The sequence below is a fragment of the Giraffa tippelskirchi genome, chromosome 4 (assembly GCF_054371585.1).
Source record: "Giraffa tippelskirchi isolate mGirTip1 chromosome 4, T2T-mGirTip1v1.2.pri, whole genome shotgun sequence".
Taxonomy (NCBI): domain Eukaryota; kingdom Metazoa; phylum Chordata; class Mammalia; order Artiodactyla; family Giraffidae; genus Giraffa; species Giraffa tippelskirchi.
Window position 1 is genome coordinate 129,669,574 of NC_137278.1, and position 23,619 is coordinate 129,693,192.

Below are 23,619 nucleotides of genomic sequence, written 5' to 3' on the forward strand. Positions count from 1 at the left end.
GGCATCTAAGTTGGATGAAATATGATCACGTGTTTTGCTTATTGTACAAGCCATTGTGAGGCCAGTTTTCTGGTACTTGGAGTTGAGGATTCTAATTCAGCTGTAGAGGAGAGGGGTGAGGAGGAAGTGAGTGAGGAGAAGGAGAGAAGAGTGTGTGAGGGAGACTAGGGGAGGTTGGGCAGGGGTCTGTGGTCAACAGCTCAAAAGTATTTACGGGAAACCCATGTTGCTCACTGTTTTTAAGTGCATTAGTCCTAAGCCTCCAGTGCGTAATTAAGGTCCTAGCAATTGCTGGCTGCGTTGGAAATACTTGCATTTCCCAAACAAAAGTAAAGACATGTGACCTGACACAGGAGTTTTCCTGTATTTTAAATTTTTTAACCCACCCGTACCCCCTCCCCCACCCAACGCCATGCTTTTAGTTTTACAGCTTTATGGCTCATACAAGGGCAAGTGGAAACATGCCAGACAGAGGCTTCCCTGGGACATAGGTTGCCCCTCATCTCCCAGAGCAGCGGCTAGTTGTTGGGAAAATGTCCAGAGGCCAGAATCTCAACTAGGCAAGAGAGGAGACTGGGGCTAGGGATCTAGATAGCTTTAGAGTTAGGTGTGAATGGCGATTCCTACATTCTTGACGACTCAATCGTTTGTTTCATGAACATCTCATCCTTCCTCGGGAGAGCCGCGTGAGGGCTGGGCATCTATCATCAACCCACTTTACAGATTGGGAAGCTGAGGGGAGACTGTTAAATTTACAGGGTGAAGGACAAACCAAGATTTGAATTCAGGAAATCTGGCTCCAGAGCCTGTACCTGTCTCAGTCACTGCCTTAGGGCACTTTAGATCTGCGGGAAATTTAGCAGTCCCTGATCCAAACCCCTGATTTTACAGTTGAGGAAGCAGCGGTTTCACACAGGGTACAAGTCTTGCCCAAGATTCACGCTGAAGCGTGGCTGGGCGGGACCCCGGCTAGGGCGCTCTGGATTAGAGCTGGTAAAAGAAGGGGGCGGAGGAGGGGGCTGTAGGCACCCGAAAGCACTGCCCCTCCCCACCTCGCCCCCAGTGCAAAGCGCCCCATCTTTCCATTTTGGGAACGCGTTTTACTTGGTGGGAGGGGGGTGGAGGTGGTCTCGGAAAGCCACCCGGCTTCCTTCATTCTCAGGATTCCCTGAGGGAGCCATTGTCCGGGAGGAATGTTCGGCCGGCAGCCCCGAGGGGGGCGGGGCCTCTCTGCATGCCCTAGACAAGCTTGCTTTGTGCTCTCCGCTGAAGGCCCCTCCTCGCCTTCCCAGTATTTTTCAGGGCTTCCAGGCCGGGTGGCTAAAGGAGGAAGCTATTGGAGAATGCCTGGGCCTTGGGAGAGGCACTGGGCCCTGAAACGCCAGTCTGGGAGGGCTGCCTGGAGGAGATGTGAGGACATCACCCAGAGACCTGGGTTAGTTGCTCCTCAAAGCTAAAAATTTGCATTCCCAGTATCTTATTACTAGAATTTGATCCTAATCGGACACATGCGCAAAGATGGGTGTTACAAGTCAGTTCATCACGCTTTTATTTCTGGGGGGGAAAAAATCGACAGCAAAGGAAATTGTTAAATTAATTCTTGCATGTCCAGATGATGGAATATTAAACTGTCATTAAAATTATGTGATATAAACAACAAGGATTAGTCATATAGCACAGGGAACTATATTCAATATCTTGTAATAAACTATAATGGAAAAGAATCAGAAATAAGAATATGGATATATACATATATATGTATTACAGAATCACTTTGCGGTATACCTGAAACTATCACAATATTGTAAATCAGCCATACTTCAATAAAAAATTATGTGATATAAATATATGTACAGACAGGAAAAAATACTCAAAATACTTGTTTATTGAGAAAAGCAGATTATAAAATAGTGTGGCATTCTCTCTATATATATACATATCTAGAAAAATAATCTTATTCCAAAATCTTACTAGTGGTTTTCTCTGAGTGGTAGGATTAAGAGTGTTTGATTTTGAAAACAAATTTTTGTTTTGTGTTTGTCTGTATTTTCTAATTCTAAAACATAATGTAAAAAGATGTTTTGTTTAACTAAAGTATTGTGTGTGTGTGTGTGTGTGTGTGATAACTGCCTGCTGCTTAGGCTGGGAGTCCCCCACAGGAGAAGTTTCTCCGGTTCTCAACGGTAGGCAGGGACAGCTGTTCAAGCATCAGAAAAAATGAACAGTGAGCATCAGACAGGCAATGTGTCTGAGCCCAGTAATAATAGCAACAACTCGCTTAGCACTTCACACAGTGCTTCCACACACACGATCTTATTTGAATTCTACCACAACCCTCTCTGGACACGTCATTCACCTTTTACAAGTGAGGAGCCAGGCTCCAGCAGCTAAGAGCTCCTCCTCTGCCCCTGGCAGCGACAGGCAAGTAGGGGAGCTAGGATTGAATCCAGGGTCTCAGATCTCCAGTCACCACATCCCACTGCCTCCCCATGCATGTCCACTTCAGCATCTGCATTTGTTCTTCCACCTGTCTCTCTCCTCCTCTGACTGTGAGTTTCTCTGGTGCACTTAAGAGTGTTATTCAAGCTCTGTTCCCAGGACTTAATACATGGTAGGCACCACTACATGCTATTGAATGAACAAATGAATGAACAAACAAACATTCAAACCTGGAGCCCTGGTGAAGCACGTCTTAGTAGTTCCCAAACCAGTTCTTTGTAGCCTATGTCTCTTTATACTTGCTGTTCTGTATTTATTTCCTTTTTGGTTTTTAATACTTGCAAAGCCTTTTGCAAAATGGCTGACAGGGAGTGTGTGGGAACAGCTCTTCGTCTGGATCTGAACCAAAGCTTTAGAAAGGCTCCCACTACCCACTACGCAACAGTAACTGGAGGCAGCCACCCTAGAGGCCACGGGCACAGAGGAGAGAGAAGCCCTAGGTGAGCTCTCCTCCCTGCCTGGGGGGAGGGTTTCTATCCAGGACCAGTGCTTGGAAAGGATGGGGCTCCTCACTTTGAGTACAGACCCTTCCAGACCCCAGACCCAGAGTGGTGGACAATCTTTCGTTGGAGAGAGGGTTGTGGTTACAGAGGCTGGGCCAATCAGGGAAGGCATCCTGGAGGAGAGACCTGGGAGGCTGGTTTAGGAAGGGGAGAGGCCAGGGCAGAGGGGAGAAAAGCAGGGAACATGCCTGAGCAGTTGGGCGCTGGATGATTTAAGTACAACCAGATGTGCTGGGAATCTCCTGTCAGGCCCAGCCCCAGTGAGGGCAGAGTGGGGGTGGGGGAGATCTCTGAACCACTTGGATTTCCAGTTCTCCATTCTGCACTGGATCTGTAAGCTTTAAGGAAGGGAGAAGGCAGTGGAGTTCCAGAGGAGCTGGCATGTGAGAGAGTGAGCCAGGCAGGCTTGGGTGGAGTCTTCTGCCTTTGGATAGGTTATAGGAAGGGAAGGGCTCTTGCAGGAAGCAGGATATTTATTGGGCTCAATCCCTGGAACCTAGAAAAAAGGATTAGGAGAGCCTTGGGGTAGGAGTTACCAGATCTGCTAGGAGTAGGGGATAGCTAGGGAAAGTTTACAGAAGAGGACATATCTAAGTTGGGGTTCTGAAGGATGAATAGGAGTTGCCCAAGCAAAATAGGGGAAATGATATTCCAGGGAGAAAGGCTCTGTGGTTTTAAAATGGTGTGGGTGCTTAGCGAGAGGTTCTGTGGGGCTGTATCATAGGGGTATGTGGTGGGATGACAGTTCAGTTTGGGATGCTGGCCCAAAGGCCAGGATGGGAGTGGGATGGGTACGCTACTGCTCACAGACCAAATGGCAGAGCCAGAGGAGGTATGAGGATTTTGGAAGTGGGTCCCAGGGTCCCCAAGTGTTGAGCCTCTGGAGGAAAGGAGGGGACTAATAGCCAGCCCCAGCTCCTCCCCCAAGACTTAAGTGGTCAGGCACAGAGCTGTGTCTGCCCAGAGGAAGGGGTGCTTTTTCTAATTTTCATGGAAGCTCTTAAGAGCCCTTGGCTAGCTGTGAGGTGGGGATTGGACCCAGACACAGACTGTAGCTCACTAGGAAGGCAAAGTTGGTATAAGCACACCAAGAGTAAGTGAGGCATAAGCAGGGTTGGGGAGGCACTGGGAACTGGGCCTTGAAGTCCAAACACCCAGAAAGAGAAGGGCTAAGGCTCCACTTGTAGGGGAATAGCCTGAGCCCAGGGTGAGTGGGGGGTGCAGTAGCCAGCGGGTGTGGTATGCTCTGGGCACACACCCTAGTCCCCCAGCCTGGACACATTTCCTTCCTTTCTTGCTTCTTAATGACTCCTGAGTGGCCGATCCAGAGGACTACAAAGAGAGGTCTCTCCGCCCTGCCCTTTCCTCTTCCTCTCTTCCATTTCTTTCTCCCTTCCTCCCCCTACTCCCATCCTTCCCCAGGCTCTTTTCTTTCCTTCCTCCTCACCCCACCTGCTCCTCCCTCCCTCTCTGGCTTCTGCATCTTCCATAACTTTCTTCTTTCTCCCTTCAAAACCCTGCATGCTGATTTTCCCTGGGCCAGCAGGGGTTATTTTCCTTGATGTTTTCAGAAAGGCCTTGCTGCAAGTCTCTGGGCCAGGAAGATGACACAAACACACCTTTGCACACATACCCACGTCCCACACCCACACACACACGTGCACAGGTGCTCAGCAGCACACCCAAGCATAGTATCTGCCTCCACCTTGGATGTCACATGAGCAAAAGGGCTGGGAAAGAATGGAGGGCTCTCGGCAGAGGCCAAGCAGAGCATTACCGTCAACGCTACCACTATCATTATCCAATCCATCGCCAGGCACTTGACCTACCCCGGGATGATCACAAGACCAGCCAGAACTCTGTCCTCAGCAGGGGGCTCTTAGGGCACAGATCCCTTGACTGGGGACAGTCAGGAGTCCTCAGAGAACAGACCCTCTCCCAAGGCCCCGCACAGGAGGGCAGACAGGATGAAGGGCCATTTGCCAGGATTGAGTATTTGTCAGCCCAGGAGGCTGGATGATGTATTAACAGGACTTTAATGAGCTTGGGGAGGAGGAGACACACTTCACTGCCTGAGCCTGGTGGGCAGAGGAGTGACCAGACCAACCTCACCCCCATCTACTAACATAAGTCAACCTATGCCTGTTTGCCCATCAGAAACAATTCAGTGCCTCCAAGTTGCAGCCCTTTTCCCTTGTGAAGTCTGGTAAAGGCCTCTCTGTATGCTATCTTACTGGGAGGCCTTCCTGAGGTCTAACCTCACCTGAGCACCTCCATACCAGCTCTGGAGGAATGCAGGAGGGGTGTGTGTGAAGGAGAACCCCATCCCTGCTCCAGGGGAGCACCTTATCAACTCCTTCTTCCACCCTCACTCCTGTCATCCACCCCACCCTGGAGTCTGGAGGAGCATGGCCTCCACTGACACCTAGCCACACTGCCCTAGCAGTGTCAGGCTTGGCCTCCAGGCACCAGAGCTACTGGCTGGGGTCACTCAGCTCATGTGGACATTCCCCTTATTCCTGCCCTTGACCCTTGGGGACCCTGACAGATAGGGTGGCAAGAGTACAGTCGATTCTACATCCAACTTTGCTGTCTGACCCCAAGCGTGTCTCTTCTCTCTGGTCCTCAGATACCCCATCAGTAAAGAAATTCTCAACAAATTCCTTCTCCCTGTGTTGTCTTGGGATTGTCCCTTCAACTTGGGGTTCAGTTTTCCTACAGCAGCTATGGGTCCATTTCGTCTGCCTTTCTGATTTTGAAGCCAGAAGTTTCAAATGCCCGACCATTCTGACCCTGTGCCAAGGTGTGGTCCTAGGGATGTAGAATAGAGAGGAAGAGCGAGTTCTAGGGTCAGAGAAGATCCTGACTTTGGTGAATTCCAGAAACTGCCTGGGTTCTAGTCTTGCTTCCTTCTGTGGATTGGGAAAAATATAGGAGCCTCCTGGTTTCCCTTAAGGGTACTCTGGGAGATCAAACCCAGAGCTACCAGAGAGGGCTGGTGAGACTCCAGAGGAGCCACCACTAGCAGAAGGGAAGGGGAGAGTTTAGAATTCTACAAAACACTGAGGCCAGAACACTACCGGGCAGTTGGAAAGAGAGCCCAAGGGTAACCTTGTCCGGCTAGTGCTCAGAGAGGTTGAGCAGCACCGGAAAGAAACAGAAAACATCTCAGAAGACCCGACCCTCAAGCACTGCCCTTGCATGGGAGCATAGATGACCTTGGGACCCGTGGTGCTCAACATTTCCTAAGGAGGAAATGTATTTGGAATTTCCAACCTAAGCTCAGATCTCTCTCCTACAACCTCCTGGGGCAAAGTGGGTTCTGCGGGCTGCTCGCTCTGCAGGTTTCCTTTCCTGTCTGGATCGCTGCTGAAGCCTTGCGTCACTGTGTCTAACAGAATTCTACCCTTGGAGGTGCTGCCCCGGGAGAAGGATGTGCCTTCGGGACGCTAGGGTGTTCCCGGCACAGAGTGGACGCTCGCAATGTGTTGAATGAATACACTCATCAATGGCAACCTACTCCAGTGTTCTTGCCTGGAGAATCCCAGGGACGGCGGAGCCTGGTGGGCTGCCGTCTATGGGGTCGCACAGAGTCGGACACGACTGAGGTGACTTAGCAATAGCAGTAGCAGTAGCAAGCAGATCACAGGTGCGGGATTCATCCTGCTTGGCTCAGTGTGGCTGGGGGAAAGCCCTCCAGTGAAGCCCACGGTTTAGACGTCACATCCCATCCTCCATTGCCCACCTCCTGGGCTCTCGGTCTTCCCCCCGAACCCACCCCACTTGGAGTCCGCGCAGAGCAGTGGACTTGCTGAGCTGCGTGTATCCCACCCATTCTATGCATCACGGGCTGGCAAAGCCAACAGTTCACCTAGGGCAGGTGGGAGGGTGGGAATGAAAGACTGAGTCCACCAGGCTTTGGCCGAGAGGCCGAGGCAGTCCAGGGAGTGGGGGTCGAAGGCAGCTAGCGGACAGGGCGGGCCGGGCCTGCTGTTTTCCCCTTTGCCCTTCGACCCAGGAAGCCGCTCACACCCGGCGGACACGCTCGGCCGCCCTACTGCTCAATCCCGGCCTCCCTCTTCGGGGACCATTCCCCACCCGGCCCGGCCTCCACCCCCACCCCAACTTCCCGCTCCAGCGGCCCAAGAGAGGCGGGGGCGGGCCTGAGAGTGGCGCAAGGACACTCCACACCAAGGGTCATTTGCTCTTTTTTCCCCTCTGTGGCTAATTTATTTTAGAGCTAGGGGAGGAGAGGGGCGGGGCCAGGCCGGGCTGGTGGAGGGGAGGGGCCCAGCGAGCCTAGGGGAGATGGGGGCGGGGCGGGGGCGAGGAGGGGAGGGCGGGGAAGTGGCCGGGGGTGGAGAGGGCCGGGGAAGGGGCGGGAGTTGGGGGAAGGGAGGGGCACTAGGGGATGGGAGGAGCAGGGAAAGGGGAGGGGAGCAAAGGCCTGCGAGGGAGGGCGCTGGGGGCGGGCGAGGGGAGGCGGGGGTGGGGGTGGGGGTCCTGCCTGCGGGGGGAGCCGGGGCGGCCCCTTGTCCGGCCACCCCCACTGCCCAGTCCTGCTCCCGCCCGCCGCGGCCGCAGCAGCCGCAGCAGTAGCGGCTCCAGGATGGTGAGCGCCGCTGCCCCCCAGCCCCGGCCTGTCGCCCCCGGCCCGCGCCCCGGTCCCGGGGCCGGACGCCCCCTCAGGCCGCGCACACTCACCTAGGACCCGGCCGGGATGCCGAGGTACGAGGCCGCGGGCCCGGCGGGGGCAGGCACGGGAGCGCGCGGGCGGGCCGAGGTCAGGGGGTGGTGACCGTTCGGTCGGGGTGTCCGGAGCTTTGTCCGCGGGCGCAGGGCAGTGCGAGAGCCGGAGAGGGCGGGGGCTGCGGGTCGCGGGGTTCAACGAGGCGGGGGTCGAAGGGCAAGGCCAGCGAGAGACCCAGGCGGGTGCGTGGGAGCTGAGGGTCACTTCCCGGGGGTAGGGGGCGGGCAGGGAAGGGGCTCTCCTCTCCGTCGCCGACGGGCACCCTCTTCGCCGCCCCCTTTGGTGCGGAGGCTGCAGCAGTAGCTAGCGGCAGGCTCTGGGGGGAGCCTGCGGGATTGGGGGGTGGGGACCCAGAATTTGGGGGTTCGGGTCCCAGAAGGATCCAGTGTCCGGAGCCCGAGGGCCGGCCCGAGGCCCCTCCCACTCCATCAGGTCTTTGTCCAGCGGCCCCTGTGTGTGAGGGAGGGGGGTGGGGACTGGGTTCCAGGCCCGGAGATTCCCCAGCATCGTGACGGGGCAGTGACAGGAGACTGAGGCCACTTGGGGCCCTGCGTCTCTCACGCCCACCCCCTGCCTTTCTTCTCTTCTGGCCCGGGAGAGCATAGCCCCCGTCTCCGAGTCTCCTCACTTACCTTTACCCATGGGCTACAGGCTGCTAGGGAGACCCTCTAAGCTCCCGGCTCTCTCTAGAGCCCTTTAAACTTCCCAACTCCGAGAGCCCTCTCTTGGTCTATACACAGATTCCCTTGCTAAGGACCCTGCTCTGTAGAGGGTCCTCCGCTAGGGCTGGGCACACAGTAGGTGCGCAGCAAATGTAGGCCTCCTCCTCGGGCCCCTCCAGTCCCGGTGGCCTCTTGGGCGGAGGAGGCCTGGGAAGGGGTCTGCGCGGGGGCGAGTGTAAGCGGCCTGGAGCCTGCGCCCAGCGGCAGCCAGGAGCCCGGAGCGGAGGGGTGGGTGGGCTGTTAAAGGGACGGTCACTAAATCAGGATTAGGCCGTGGGGCTGTCAGGCTGCCAGGCCCTGTCTCCATGGATACCTAATTTGGAGAATAGAGGACGGAAGAATGTTTGCGTTGTCGTCCGCCAGGGCTGCAGAGGCTAAGCGGACTCCAGCCCTCGGCCAGGCGGCAAGGAATGGGGACCCGGTTCGAACCCCACTCTGGGCTGCGGCGGGGCTGGAGAACTTTCCGGTCTAGGGGCCCAGAGCCTTCCCTGCGGAGTTGCTGGAGTGGGCCAGGTGGTGCGGTGGTCCAAAGAACTCTGACCGTGCACAGGGAGCCCCAGACCTTCCCCGAGTCCAACCTGAACCCCGGTGTATCCTCCTGGAAACGGCCGGGCTGGGGTTCCTCAGAGCCCCCCTCCCGGAGCTCCTAGCCGGGAGCAAACGCCGTCCTCCGCTGCTCGGTAGGCGGGGAGGACGGACGCGCCGGGCGGCTTGAGGTTGAGCGCAGCGGGACCTAGGCGCGCGCGGGTACCCGGCGGCCGCCTGAGCCGCGGGACAGGGGGCGGGGCGGACTTCCTGGGGTGGGCGAGAAAGGGGCGGGGCTTGCCTGCCGGCGTCGCTCCGCTGGGTGACAGGCCTCGTAAATCCCCCTCGCCCATATTTAACGCCATTTCATTTATTTCCACTCGATTCCTTGGGAGTCCGCAGCAACCACTGCTGTAAGGAACGACCCTTGTGCCCTCCCTGTAATGTCTTCTTGAGGAAAGTCCTCTTGGGCCAAAGGGAATTAGCTCTGTGGGGACAGTGGAGTGGCTCCTAGGGGAGGCCCAGTGACCTCCACTTTTCAGGGGGACCCCCATCTCCTCAGGGGAAGAGGAGGGCTGAAAGACACATGGATGAGTTTGGTCTCCGAGGGCCTGCGGGGTTTTCTGGCCGTGGTGTAGGGGTGGGCTGGGCTGAGGATGGGGTGAATGGACAAGTCCAGTGCTCCGCCTGGAACGGGGCAGGAGAGGGACCCGACCCGAGTGTGGTGTTCTCAGTGCCTTGCTCTCGGTCATCCATGGCCGCAGCTTTTTATGGAGCAAGAATCCCCTCCCCTCCCCTGCCTGGGCTGCCGCTTTATTGCAGAGACCTCAGACTCTCTCCACGCAATTTCACGCCTCTCTGCCTTTGCTCTTGCTGTTCCCTCAGCCAAATGCCTTCCCATTGTCCCTGTCTCTCCACAGCCTCCTCATTCTTCAAGGCCCGACTCGGATGCCACACTTCCCCCATGCAGCCTCCCCCAGAGCCCCCAGCTCTAGTCACTCACTCCTTCCTGCATGTTCTCCTAGCCCTGTACCTGTGCCTCCCCTCAGCCTCCGAGGCTATGTTGGCACTAGGCTTTGCCTCCAGGAGGCCATATACTTCCCTGCACCCCATCCCCACTGGGCTTGGCACTTTGTAGGTGCTCCATAAATATTTGTTGGTTGAATAAAAGGGTTTTTGTAAGGGCAGCCTGCAAACCATGGCCTCTGGACACTTCCAGGCAAATAGCTCTGTGCTCCTGAGTGGGTGGAGGTCTCTGGGTGGGTCTCTTCCTCCTCCTCAAGGCCGACCCTCCCCCACCCCCAAGTCCGGGAGGACTTTGCCCCTTCCTTTCCCCACAGACCAGCATTCTTTCTCTGCCATTATCATCCTGTTAAACAGAGAGGCCAGTCAGGATCCATATGGATCACATTAACAATTGCTTATTATCTGGGCCAGCACTGCCCCTACTCTCCACCCCAGCTCCTACTGCTGCAGTTGCTAGACCCTTAGGAACCCAGCTTTCCCCTCCCCCACCATTGGTCAGCCAGGGATTGCAGGGGACAGGCTGATCTCTCTTACCCTCCCTATGCCTTCTATTTAATAGCAGAAATTTGCTTCTTCTTGACTTGGCTGGCTCCTCTACCCGATTTAATGAAAACTACTTTCCCCATGGGAGCATGGCTCAGTGAAGTTACAGGGTTGCTGAGGAGAGGGGTGGACCTGAGTTCAGATACACCTGTGGTCCAAAACACCGAGAGCTTCTGCCTTCCAGTGGACAGAGGCTGTGGGCTGCAGTAGGCCCCACAGGACTGACCATGGGGTATACTGGTGTATTCTGTCATCTCATCCCTGGGCTGGCAGGGAGCTGGCAGGCTAGCAAGGAAGATGAAGGCAGGAGAGACCCTGCGAGACTGTGTGGGTCCCCACCTTGTGTTTCAGTCGAAGAATCAAGAAGTTCCAGAGTGGCTGCTGAGTTAGCCTTGAAGGATGAGGAATGGAGTTTCTGTTTAAATGCATATAGCCCAAGAAGGAATGGAAGGGATCTTCAAGATTACCAGGCCACCCCAACCAGGCCTGGGTTCATAACTTTTTTTGATTTACAGACCCCCTCAGAAGGACCGACAAGCCATCCCCAGAAAAATCCACTTTTATCAGTTGACACCAGACTTTGCATTCTGCTTTAAAGGCCTCTTGGACCCTCTGAACCCCATGGGGTCTGTGCATCAAGAACCCTTTGCCCTAGTCCAGACCCCCCTGGAGGGCTGAGAGCAGAGTGAGGCCTACAGCCCAGCATTCTTGCCCTCCACTCTGTGCTTTCTGCATGGCAGGAGGACAGGATGAGCCAAGAGACCAGGGGTATCGGATAGAACTGCTGGGCCCAACTTTGAGTGGGAAAGGTTCACCCTGCCTGGGTCAGGCTATGGGCCAGTCATCTCATCTCTGAGTGTGTCACCTGGAGTGAGGAGGTCCAGGGGTTATTTTGTTTCAGAACCCACTCATCCCAAGGATGAGTGACAAGAGAGTCTGGCTCTTCTCTGAGCATTCTCTTAAGTGTCTTGATGAATCATAGCTAACACTTAGAACTTATGTGTATATCTTATTCTATATCTCATCTGTGAATTGCAACTAATTATGGCACCCTCCTCGTAAGCATTTTCGTGACAATTAAATGAGGTAGGAGCCACAAGCCCTGAGCTCCAGTCTTGAAGGACTATGGGCCTGTGAGGGTCTGGTCAGAAATGCAGGGGACAGTGCTTAGGGCTATACAGATCTTCCTTGACTTATGATAGGGTTATGCCCTGATAAATGCATCGTAAGTTGAAAATATTTTTAGGTCAGAAACACATTTAATACACTTAACCTACTGAACAGGCTTCCCTGGTAGCTCAGATGGTAAAGAATCCACCTGCAACATGGGAGACCTAGATTCGATCCCTGGGTTGGGAAGATCCCTTTGAGGAGGGCATGACAACCCTCCTTGCCTGGAGAATCCCATGGACAGACGAGCCTGGTGGGCTACAGTCCATGATGTCACGAAGAGTTGGACATGACTGAGTGACAGCATAGCACAGCACAACCTACTGAACATCATAGCTTAGCTTAGCCTACCTTACAGGTGATCAGGAATACTTACGTTAGCCTAAAGTTGGGCAAAATCGTCTAACACAAAACATATTTTATAGTAGTGTTCAGTCTCTCATATTAGTTATTGAAGACTGTACTGAAAGGGAAAAACAGAATGGCTTAATGGGTGCAATATGGTTGTGAGTGTATCATTTGTTTACCCTTGTGATGGCATGACTGACTGGGAGCTGCACTTCATTGCCACTGTCTGGCATCACAAGAGAGGATCCTACTGCATATCCCTAGTCTGGGAAAATATCGGCATCCACAAATCGAAGTATGGTTTCTACTGGATGAATATCACAGCATTGTAAAGTCAAAAAGTTTAAAGTCAAACCATCATGGGTTGGGACCGTCTTTGATTACTACTGATGTTGACATTTTCCTGCTTGAACCAATCAAGGAGAAGGGACTGCAATGGAGCCACCCAGGTGCCTTGCTCTCTTTTCCTTTAGTACTGAGGAGGCATGGTCAGTCAGCCTTTGCAGTTCACCTTGGGGACTGGTGGTGGGGTGGACAGTTCTCAGTGAATGAGAGCATTAGTCAGTGGCTTCAATCCAGCCTCCGTAGGCCCCATCCCCAATTTATGATGATCATTCTTGCCTCCCATCCAAGGGACCAACCCCTGGGCTGCAGTGATCCTGCCAGCCATGTCCGACTCTTTGCGACTCCATGGACTGCAGCACGCCAGGCTTCCCTGAGCTTTTTGCCAGCTCCCAGAGCTTGCTCAAACTCATGTCCATCGAGTCAGTGATACCATCCAACTATCTCATCCTCTGTTGTCCCCTTCTCCTCCTACCTTCAATCTTTCCCAGCATCAGGGTCTTTCCCAATGAGTCAGTTCTTCAGGTGGCCAAAGTATTGGAGTTTCAGCTTCAGCATCAGTCCTTCCAATGAATATTCAGGACTGATTTCCCTTAGGATTGACTGGTTTGATCTCCTTGCTGTCCAAGGGACCCTCAAGAGTCTTCTCCAACACCACCATTCAAAAGCATCAATTCTTCTGTGCTCAGCCTTCTTTATGGCCCAACTCTCACATCCATATGTGACTATTGGCAAAACTAGAGCTTTGACTAGACCCTGCTGCTAAACAGGTCTAATTGCCTGGACAAGTCACATACTCTGTGTCTCAGCATCTTCATTTGCAGAAGGGGGATAAGAACACTGGTGAATGAGTTTATAGGTAATAGAGCGCTTGGTTTCACATAGTGTGCTCTTTTTCTCTGAAGTACATGCCTACCTCTGGTGACCTTTTCAGTGACTTGGAACCCATGCAGGGAACCTCCTCCCAGCGTAGGAGGAAGGAGAAAAAAGGACATGTTTGTGAAAGTTCTGGCCCAGGGCAGGGCTTGCCCTGGCCATCTTTGAAGTTCTCTCCAAAGCTGAGTCCAGGCAGTAGGGGGCTCAGGAGTGGGTGAGAGGAGAAGCAGGTTGGCTACTACCTCTGAAGTCCCTCCAGTTCCCCTTGCTGTCTGGAAGACCCAGGCTACCTGACCCCAGCCCAGTGCTGGGATTAATCAATCGGGGATGGAGGGGAAGATGTGACAGAGAGACTGCATTTCACTCTGACAAACCCATGTCGAACAAACACCTGCTGGGTCATGGCACTGTGCCAGGTCCTGGGTGTATCTCGGCCAGGCTCCCAAGGGTGCGCAGCCAGGGCCAGGATTCCTGGGCCCCTGAGACTCCACACACACTCGCCGTGCACCTGAGTGTGGCTGTCATGCCTCAAATCTCCCGGAGCCACCCTCCACTTCCTGTGTGGCCTGGGAGGAGCAGAGCACGTCGTCTGCAGGAAGCCCTGGCCCTGTTCGCTTTTCTGCAGGCCCCTGCATGAAGCCTGGCCACACTCGCCACACACTCTGCAGGGCCCTGAGCCAGGCCTGAATACTTTATCCGGGTAGCCATTCATCCAGGGCTTCCCTGGTGGCTCAGACGGTAAAGAATCGGCCTGCAATGCAGCAGACTCATGTTCGATCCCTGGGTCAGGAAGATTCCCTGGAGAAGGGAGTGTTAACCCACTCCAGTATTCTTGCCTGGAGAATTCCATGGACAGAGGAGCCTGGTGGGCTATGGTTGGCCCATGGGGTTGCAAAGAGTCAGACATGACTGAGTGACTGTCACTCACTCAGTCTTTCATCCAATGAGCATTATTTCTAACATGGTCCCACTTTCAAGGAGGTTACAAGACAGTCAGGGACCAGCGGACAGGCCAAAGGACAGGCTGAGCTTTGAGAGCCACACTCCTGGTTTTCCCCACATAGAACGGAGCTGCTGAGGGTGGTTTGGTTGAGCTGGGAACGGTGGACGGGCCTCAGGGTGGGCTGAGGGGAGACTTGGGCAAACGACTTCCCAAGTCTCTTGGGAAGTCCTTCACAGCAGGGCCTAGCATCATCGGGAGACTCCCAAAGAGACTTCTTTTCCCCAAGGGGTCCTTTCATACGTGACACAGGTGCTAATTTAGTGGGAATTAAGAAACTGGGAGAGTCCACCTGCTGCTGACTGGCCTATTGGGCCCTGGAATGCTTGAGAGTCTGGGGTGTTTGTTGTTCTTTCAGGCCTGCAGGGGAAAGAAACTAGTGAGATTTGGGTTATACTGAATAATGACATCTCCCCACCTCATCATGTTCTTCCACACCTACCCGGTCTGCCCGAAGGTTTCTGTCAGGGCAGAAGGGCTCCAGGGAACTCTGGCCATCAGGAGGTATCACCCCTCCCATCCATCTCCTCAGAGAGACAGTAGCCACTGGTGGCCAATGACACTCATCCCTCTAGGAAGGGGCTCTTTTTCCAAGTGGACTTTGTCCCATGTAGGATGGCCATTCTCCTATCTCTGTCTTCCACACTGTAGCCCTCTTCAGGCCAGAGTCTCGGGGCCTCAACCCCGTGTTGGGAGAGTAGGAACTGTCTCATAGGGGTAGGGTGGCCAGGAGTTCAGTTTTTGGACTTGCTGGGTTTGCAGGGTCTATTAGACATGTAAGTGGAGATGACCCAGAAAAACTGCAGAGGAGCCCATCAACCTGCCCGGGAGTACCCCTCCCAATAGACAATCTCTCATGTTGAATGCCTCTACTGATGGGGAGCTCATCACTTTTAGAGAACCCACATGTTATCAGACAGCTAACATTAAGCCCCAAATCTTTCATGGCAAATTCAACTCGTTTGAGGATGGTGGGAATGGGGACAGGAGGGGAGGGGCTGCACAGAGCTGCCACCCAGAGGTGGCTCAGGTATTCAGAAATATTTGATCCCCAGAAGTCTCTCTCCCTCCAAGTAAACACTCCCCATTCCCAGTCTGCTGCAGCTTGCTGCCTACCTCTCTGATCCCTCCCCTTAGGGCTGTGACTATAACCAGGGTCTGGGGTCTCAGACCTGCAAGGACTTACTTGGTGCCAAAGTAAATTATGGATAAAGTGTGGGTTTGTGGCTGAGTCTGGGGGGGCGATCAAGGGAAGAGGGGCTAAAGAAGGGCAGGGGAGTCTGATGAGGGTGGTGGGAATCAACATACTGTTTCCTTAGCTGTTAGATGGGAATAACATTGGCTGCTCAAGTGAGAGGCAGAACAGCCTCTGGAGCCAGACTGTCCTGGAGGATGGCACCAAGTCCTAGCTTGGTGACCTCGACAAGTTAACTGTGCCTCAGTTTCCTCCTCTGGGAGTTGTTGTGAGGATTACACCAGCTCATGTGCTTCCGGCAGCGCTTGGCTCTTGTGTTGGGATCTCAAACTGGCACAGACAGGAGTTGCCGTGGTTGTCTGGTCTTTGCCTAGCACCGTCCCCCCACCCCAATTCCTCTTTCTTTCTCTGTTCCTGTGGCCCTGCAGGTGTGGGGGCCACCCCCTTGAGGACAGCCCTGCCCACTCACACCCAGGTAGACCGGCCAGGCTGCATAGCTGGAGTTACTCAGCTCGGCTCCCCCAGGGCTGGGAAGGGAGAAGGAGCAGGCAGAGGCAGCCGCTGGGGAATCCAGGGTGGGCTGCCTGGGCCTGCCCCCTTACCACTGCTGGCCAGGCCGGTGGGCGCATCTGCTCTCACCCACCCCTATGCAGGGATGGGGGGGTTATATATGGGGCCCTGGAAAGTAGGGTCACCCAGGCTTTAAAGCTTAAGCCTTTTGGAGATCAAGTGCCACCCAAACTGACTCAAATCAACCTTGGTTCCTAAACCAGGCTATGGGGAGGAGGTGGGGTTTGAGAGGGGGTCTTTTTCTGCTGGGCTGAGACCTATGGTCCACGATCCTTGAGACGTTCATGAATGGAGCTGTATTCCAATGTTATTAGTTCCCTTTGTAGCTCCATGTTTTTAAAAGTTCTACCCCCTACAGCTTTATTAAGGTGTAATTGGCAGTAGTCCCGTGTATCATTTTTTAAAAATTGAAGCGTAATCGACATAGATCACTGTATTAGTTTCAGGTATACAGCATAATGATTTGATGTTTGTGTATATGAAGAAATGGTCACCACAATAAGTCTAGCTAACATCTGTCACCATACATAGTTACACCTTTTTTTCTCTTGTGTATTTTTATCTTATGCATTGACAAGTAATTTTGAGAATAGGCCATGGGTTTACTAGGCTGCACAAGGGGCCTATGACTGAAAGCTGGTCAAGAGGCCTGCCTAGGGACAGGAAAAGTATGGCTCAAGATGAAGTTGGATCTGGCACGGAGGGCTCTCAAGAGGGACCTGAAGGGGCATGTGGCTTATCTAGGCAATTTCTAAGTAGCACAAAGGGCAGAAGAGAGGGCAGGGCCTTGGGGCTCCCCCCTTTATTGGCAGAGGAGGAGCAGGTGAGAGGTACCCCAGGACACAGGGCAGCAGGGCCAGGGGTGAGGCTAGGACATCCAGGGAAGCTCTGGTCTGGGACTCAGTCACCCCACCCCACAGTCATACCCAAGAGCGGAGAGCCAAGAGGCCTCTCACCACAGGGCAGAGCCCCTCTGTCTCAGGGGGCCCAGCTGGGAGGCTGCACTTCTCTCCAAGGGGTCCCTTGTTCCACTCCTTTTGGTGCCAGAGATCCTCCCCCACCCCGCCTTTTCCAGGCTGAAGTACTTGGCCAGCCCCCTTGGGATCCAAGTCCGAGGAGTACCTGGTGTGTCACCCCCATCCCTGGACCTCTTCCAGGTAGTCTTGGAAGTACCACTCTTTTTCCACTGCCTTCACACCGGCCTGGGGGCATGCTGGGACATGCTGGGTCCTCCATTTCACACTGGAGGAAACAGAGAGGTTTAGACACCTACCCCACATCTCAGAAGCTGACCCACTCCCCGCATCATCTGAGCCCCGAAGGAGGTGGGACTGTGACCTACAGATGCACCCCTGGGCTCAGAGACCACCCCTCATCCCAGATCAGTCTTCAGATACGTGAATAACTCAAGTCACTAGTGAGACCAGGCTGCATTTGAGGGTCCCTGGAAGCAGCCAGTGAAGGTGAGAAAAGGAGAAAGAAGGGAAGGAGTGTGTTCTGCTGTCCAGTGGGCTTGCACCATAATCCCCTCCTAGCAGTCTGTTGGGGGTACTCAATGATGTCATGAAGATCAAGACCCCGGCCCAGGATGCAATGACCTCTGCAAGATAACAGACTGACCCTCCAGCCCTGGAAAACACAGACATAGGGTGGGCCCTTCTTTCCTTTCTGTCCTGCCCCAGGGCCCAGGAGTTGAAGTCCACCCTAACCTGCTCCAGAGCAGCTCAAGTAGTGAGAAGGGCATGTGGTGGGGTGGACTGTGCTGTCTTTAAAGTAGTTACCAGCCCCAAAGATTTGCTTTCTTTGGCCTCCATGAAAACTATTTGCTCAATACGGTGGCTCACACAGACCTGAGAAGAAGCCCATTGGCTTTGCTGACCTTCACTGAGGGGTGAGCAACTGATACCCTGGAACCTCCCAGAGCTGTAAGTGGTTTAAAAGAGGATGCCTATTAACCAGAACGATTTTCTGTTGCTGAAGTTTCAGGCAGCCTAAGTGAAGCAAACAAAATTGAGGCAGGTAGAGACAAACTGGGTTTTCTTTAGAGGAAGGGGCAAGGGTGATAACTAGGCCAGTTCTCCCTACCTGGTGTCTCCAGGGAGATGAATTGGTAACAGGAAACCAATATCCCCTGCCCCGTGTTTCTGGATATCTCCCAGCCCGGAGAAGAGGTGAGATTATGTGGCTGGAAGGAAAGGGCTCTGAGCATCTCCCAGCAGCTCCAGCCGTCAGGAGGGTAAGAGAAAACATGATGGAGGCGCTGTCAGAAAGGGGTGGGCAGCAGAGTAGAGCTGGAAAAGTGATTAGCAGCTCTGTGATGAGGCTGAAATCAGCCCCAGCGGCTCCAGGGCAGCTCAGGAGAGAAAAAGAGCTGTCATTCATGGAGGGCAGTCCTGAGGAGCTCCCCCAAAGGCAGCCAGATCCCAGGGAGTACAAGGTGGTCCCCAAGCCCTGGGGACAGATGCCCTTCATGGAGCTGGGAGTAGGACTAAGTCTGCTACTCAGATAAAGCACTGGCTGCCCATGTCCCTGGTCCTGCACCCCAGGACCTTCTGTAGGAGCGAGGCAAGCCTGGGAGCCATGCCGAAACTGCTAGGGGAGTAGATGGGCTGTTTGATCAGTGAGTGTGTAAATTGGGATTTTATGGATCGCTTATTCACGGCTGGAGCTGGGGCCCCCAAATTCCTCTGAGCCCCAGAATGCTTAATTTAGTTCTGAGCTTTCCCCGGGGAGAGGACAGAGGACAGCTCCCCTCAGGCCCCCTCCCCTCCTGCTGTGTCTCCTCCCAAGGCCCCAGGCTTTGTCATTGCAGGTTGAGCGGTTCAAATGTGCTAATACACTCCCTGGGGATCCCTGGACGGTGGGACTTACCCTTCAGTGCTGTGATTAGCCAGAGAGACCATGGGAGGGAGGTTCATGGAAGCAGCTGGGAGTGTGTGTGTGTGTGTGTTTGTGTGTGTGTGTGTGCACTCACACATGCTTGCTGTGTGCCTGTTTGAGGGGAGGGGCTTGGGGGGTGTCCATCCTGCTCAGACCACTGGGCAGAGACAAAGGATCTTCATCTAACCTGCAATGAGGATTAAGTCCAGAACAAGCCACATGCCTACCTGGTCAAGCTGGTTAGGGAGCTCACCTGTCTGTCTTTACATCCTCTTATTACATCTTGACATGGTGGGACTTACTCAGTATGCACTGAATGGATGGATGGTTGAGTGACCACAAAATGGACTGCATTTTTAACTGGGGTTGTATGTGCTCGAATAATTCAGCATCTACAGATTCCTAAATCTCCCCCTAGGATTCCTAAGTATCCCTCCTTCCTCTCACTGCTGACACAAGGCCGGGCCTGAAGGACTGACCAGGCCCCTGGGGACACAGCTGTGACCCCCAGACTCTGTTGCCACTGGAGAGTGCTTTTGCTGCTGGTTTTCCCCTGCCAGCCCCCATCTGTCCATGGCATTTGATGAGGATGAGGATGGTAGGGGAAGGGGGATGGGTGTCGAGCAGCTGATGGGGGAGGGAAGGAGGCACAGCCCGAAGGGCCAGATGACAAACTGCCCTGTCCTACTGTCCTCTCCTCCTCTTCAGCCTGCCCCTCCTCTCCGGTGGCAGGCGGGACAGCTGAGCTGGCGAGGAGTGCTTGGTCCAGTTAGTTGTCTGCCCTTCCTCCCTGGCTCCTGGGGAAGCTGGAGTCCTGAGCAACAGAGTCCCAAGTCCTAGGGATGTCTTACCTGGAGACCCTAAGAAATGAAACTCCATTCAAGTTCAAGAGAAGCCGGTGGAGGCTCCAGCTATAGCGGGAAGCACTCCAGCTGCGGAACCGATCTTGGCTGGGATGAAAGCAGTGCTGTCCCGAGGAACTTTCTGCGGTGGTGGGGACGCTCGTGGGATGCTCTAGTCACATGGGGTACCACCACCCCATGTGACTAGTGAGTTCTTGGGGTGTGGCGAGTGCTATTGAGGAACCGAATTTTTAATTGAATTTCACTTTAATAATATATTTTTATTTTTAAATAATAGTAAGTAATAATAAATGATTTCATTTAAAATAATTAATACATTTTAATAAATTTACATTTAAATAGTTCCCCATGACTAACAGCTGTGATGTGGACTGCACAGAATTAGAGGCTGTGTTCAGAGATAGAAGCCAGGCTCTTGGGTGCAGAGCCCTTCCTGCCTGTGTGGACCTTAAGCGGGGTTCTTCCCAGTGTGCAGTGCCCTCTCCCCAGTCTGTCAGAGCACCTCAGTCCCCGGGCGGATCATCTGCTCCTGTGGGTAGCTGAGCGGCCCTTAGGAGGTCCTGGCCCATGAGAGGGCCCAATACCCAGGGACACACTAACAGCCCAGAATGAGAAAGGAGTGGCTTCTGGAGCTCTACACTTTGAGGCATCTTAGAACTTCGTTGGGGGTGTCAGTCCTAGAAGGCTTCCTGGAAGAGAGAGTGGGGAGTGGGCTGGGGGTTGTGCCTCAGAGCCTAGCCCTGTGTTTGGTGCCCAGACACCTTGGCCAAGGCTGGGAGAGGGAGGGGGGCTAGCAGCATAGGCTGAGAGTCCCAGCTTCCCTGCTTACTAGCTGTTGTGACCTTGGGAGAATCACTCCCCCTTCTCTGAGCCTTCATTTTGTCTTCTGTAAAATGGGGAGAATGCGCCTATCTAGCAGGGAAGCTGTGAGGATAAAACTGAATGGCAGTTATTAAAAATTCTTTGCAAACACTAAAAGGCTGGCAGAAAGGGAAGGTTTACCCTCAAGGGTACTGGGCCCCTGGCCTGGCCTCTCAAGATCACAACAGATGGTCATAGCTCGTCTGTGGCCCTGACCGCGGACACAGGCAGGGATTTCTGCACTCTCCCCTCCCCCCAGCGCATGTGCACACACACAACCCAGATGGGGGCCACTTGGCTAGCCTCCTGCTGTTTGGCATTTGACATATGAGGAGTCCAGGGCCAGAGCACACCCCCTACCCCAGCCACCCCCATCCCAGAGAGGAGCCAGACTGGCGGGGAGGCCTTACTACCTCAAGGAAGCAGGATCCCAAGGGCCCTGATCTCTTTACCATGTGTCCAGTGGCCTTTGATGGGAATTCCATTGCCCCTTTTGTCCCCTCTCAGAGGCCTGGCTGGGGGAAGAGAGAAGGAGGAAGATGGTTTTTTTTGGAAAAAAAAAAAAAAGGCCAGGTGGGGTCCCTGGGGGCTGGGCTGAGTGCCCTTCAGCTCCAGTCAGATCAGGGCTGGGTATTTCCTCTGGTGTTCACAGACACGAATTCCCCTGTCCACTCCTGAAGAAGTTCCCTGGCTTTGCCTCTTGCCACTCAACAGCTGGTGTGGGGTCAAATTTAGTCACCTGGATTTTTTTCTTTATTTGGACACAGAGGTACTTTCAAGCCTCTTTGGTCATTTATCCATCCATCCATCCATTCATTTATCCATCTACCCATCCATCCATCTATTTATCCAGGCATCCATTCATCCACTCTAGAGAGTCTATTAAGAACTTATTGTGTGCTTGGCACTGACCTAGGTTCTTGGGAAATGAAGTGAACAAAACCAAGTACCTGCTTTCATGCAACTTTCCAGTGGGTACAAGACAATAAAGCAACAAGTAGGTCAGATTATGATGAGTGCTACAGAGAACATCAAGTTGGGAGGTCTGGGTTTGCTGCGATGACAGCTGAGCAGAGGCCTAGAGTGAGGGAGGGTGAGTTGTGTGGAGATCTGAGGAAATAGTATCGCAAGCACCAAGCGCAACAAGGCCAGGGCCTCTGAGTGGGAGCAAAGCCAGAGTGGAGGGAGCAGTGAGGAAGCCACTGTGTCTGGAGGGGAGGCCCTAGGGAGAGTGGCCGGAGGGGAGGACTGGAGGTGAAGGGAAGCAGATCGGAAGGACGAGGTTGGCCACTGGGAGGACTCTGCCTTTTATTCTCTGTGACATAGGAGACTCTGGAAGTTTCCAGGTGGAAGAATGACATGCTCAGACATGTTTTCAAAGGTCCTGTGGCTGCGTGTTGAGACTGGAAAGTGGGGGACAAGGGTGGATGTGGGAGGAGAGGTGGCAGGCTGCTGCCGTCCTCTGGGTGAGAGGTAGTTGCAGTTTGGATAGATTTGGAAGCCAGGGCCAGCCTGATCTGCTGGTCTGAGGTGTGAAAGAGAGTGGTTAGAGATAACCCCACAGTTTTTGACCTGAGCTCTTAGAAACGATGAGGCTGCCAGTTCCTAAGATGGGGAAGACTTGGGGTGAGGGAGTGAGAATCTCAGAAGTTTGATTGGGACATATCAGTTATGCCCATTTAACATTTAAGTGGGAGGGTCTGGGAGAAGTTTGACTGTGCCAGTAGGGTGTATGTGAGGGAAAACTAGGCTGGAGAATCCTCAATGTACAGGTCACGGCCATGAGCCTGGATGGGGTCTCCAAGAAATTAATGTGGAGAGAAGGATCCAAGACAACCCTGGGCTCAGCAAGGCTCAAAAGGGAAGGGGTGAAAGGAGGGCATGAAAGAAATAAAGGAGGAGAGGGGGTGGGGCACCCAGTGAAGAAGCTTCAGGAAGGAAGGGTGATTAGCTGAGTCCAGTGCCACTGAGTTGAGGACTGGCCCTCAGACTGACTGTCAGATTTAACAACACGCACGCAGGCAGCTGGAGTGCTGGGTATGAAAACATGGTTGGAGGGGGTTCAAGTGAGAATGGGAGGGGAGGAATCAGAAATTGTAGTATAGGCATCTTTTAAATTCTTTGTTTTGTTTTTTATTTTGGTAAAAAGCAAGCAGAGAGCAACAGGATGTAGTTGGAAGAGGATCAAGATTCTTTTGAGCTCCCTTGACCCCGAGATGGGAGAAGGAGCAGCCTGTTTGTGGGCTGAAGAGGATGACCGGTAGAGGGGGAGATGGATCACACAGAAGAGGGGAGACTTGAGGGAACACAGTCCCTGAGCTTTCAAAGGGGATGGGAACCAGGAGCAAGAGGAAGAACAATCTCTGTTCTTGTTGCCAGGAGGGACTTTCTCTGGCTCCCCCAAAAGGCAAGGGGTCAGTTAGCACTGGAGTGGCCAAGGAGGATGCATGAAGGAGGAAGGGACTGCCGTGGGCCCTGAAAGATGGGAAAGCAATGGTTGGCAGAGGGAGGACTTTCCAGTGGGTGGCCTTGGGTAAGCAAGGCCCTGTAGGCCAGAATGAGCAAGCAGGGCTGTTTTCCAGGTTTCTTTTGGCTCCAACCATTGTCACCTCCTGGCATGCATCCCCTTCCTCATCTCCCTAGGCCATCCCGTCTCCCTTCCCCAGCTCCAAGTTCTCCACCATTCTCCAGCCAAGGAGCAAATTTAGGGATCGGGAAGAGAGTGTTCAAATCGACTGGCTGGACTCCTGCTCCCCTGGAGTCTGCTTGCCTTCCCACAGCCTGTGGAGGTGGAAACCAACGGCCAGAAGGAGGAGGCCCTCTTTCTGAGCTTGGGCAAGTAGGACCTCCTCCCTGGGACTCAGTTTTATAATATCTACCTGAGTGGGGTGTTGGGCTTTCCTGGTGGCTTGGCCTGCCGTACGGGAGACCTGGGTTTGATGCCTG

The 23,619-nt window shown here is 53.8% G+C and overlaps 1 protein-coding gene across 1 annotated transcript in view; it reads left to right on the forward strand.

Annotated features, from left to right (window-relative positions):
• Positions 1–7,486: 7,486 nt before the first annotated feature.
• The window catches only part of FIGNL2 (fidgetin like 2), a 32,586-nt gene continuing 16,453 nt past the window's right edge, over positions 7,487–23,619 (forward strand). The window contains exon 1 of the mRNA XM_081592351.1: positions 7,487–7,730. The gene's annotated coding sequence lies outside the window, so the exon portion shown is untranslated. The remainder of the gene's footprint in view (positions 7,731–23,619) is intronic.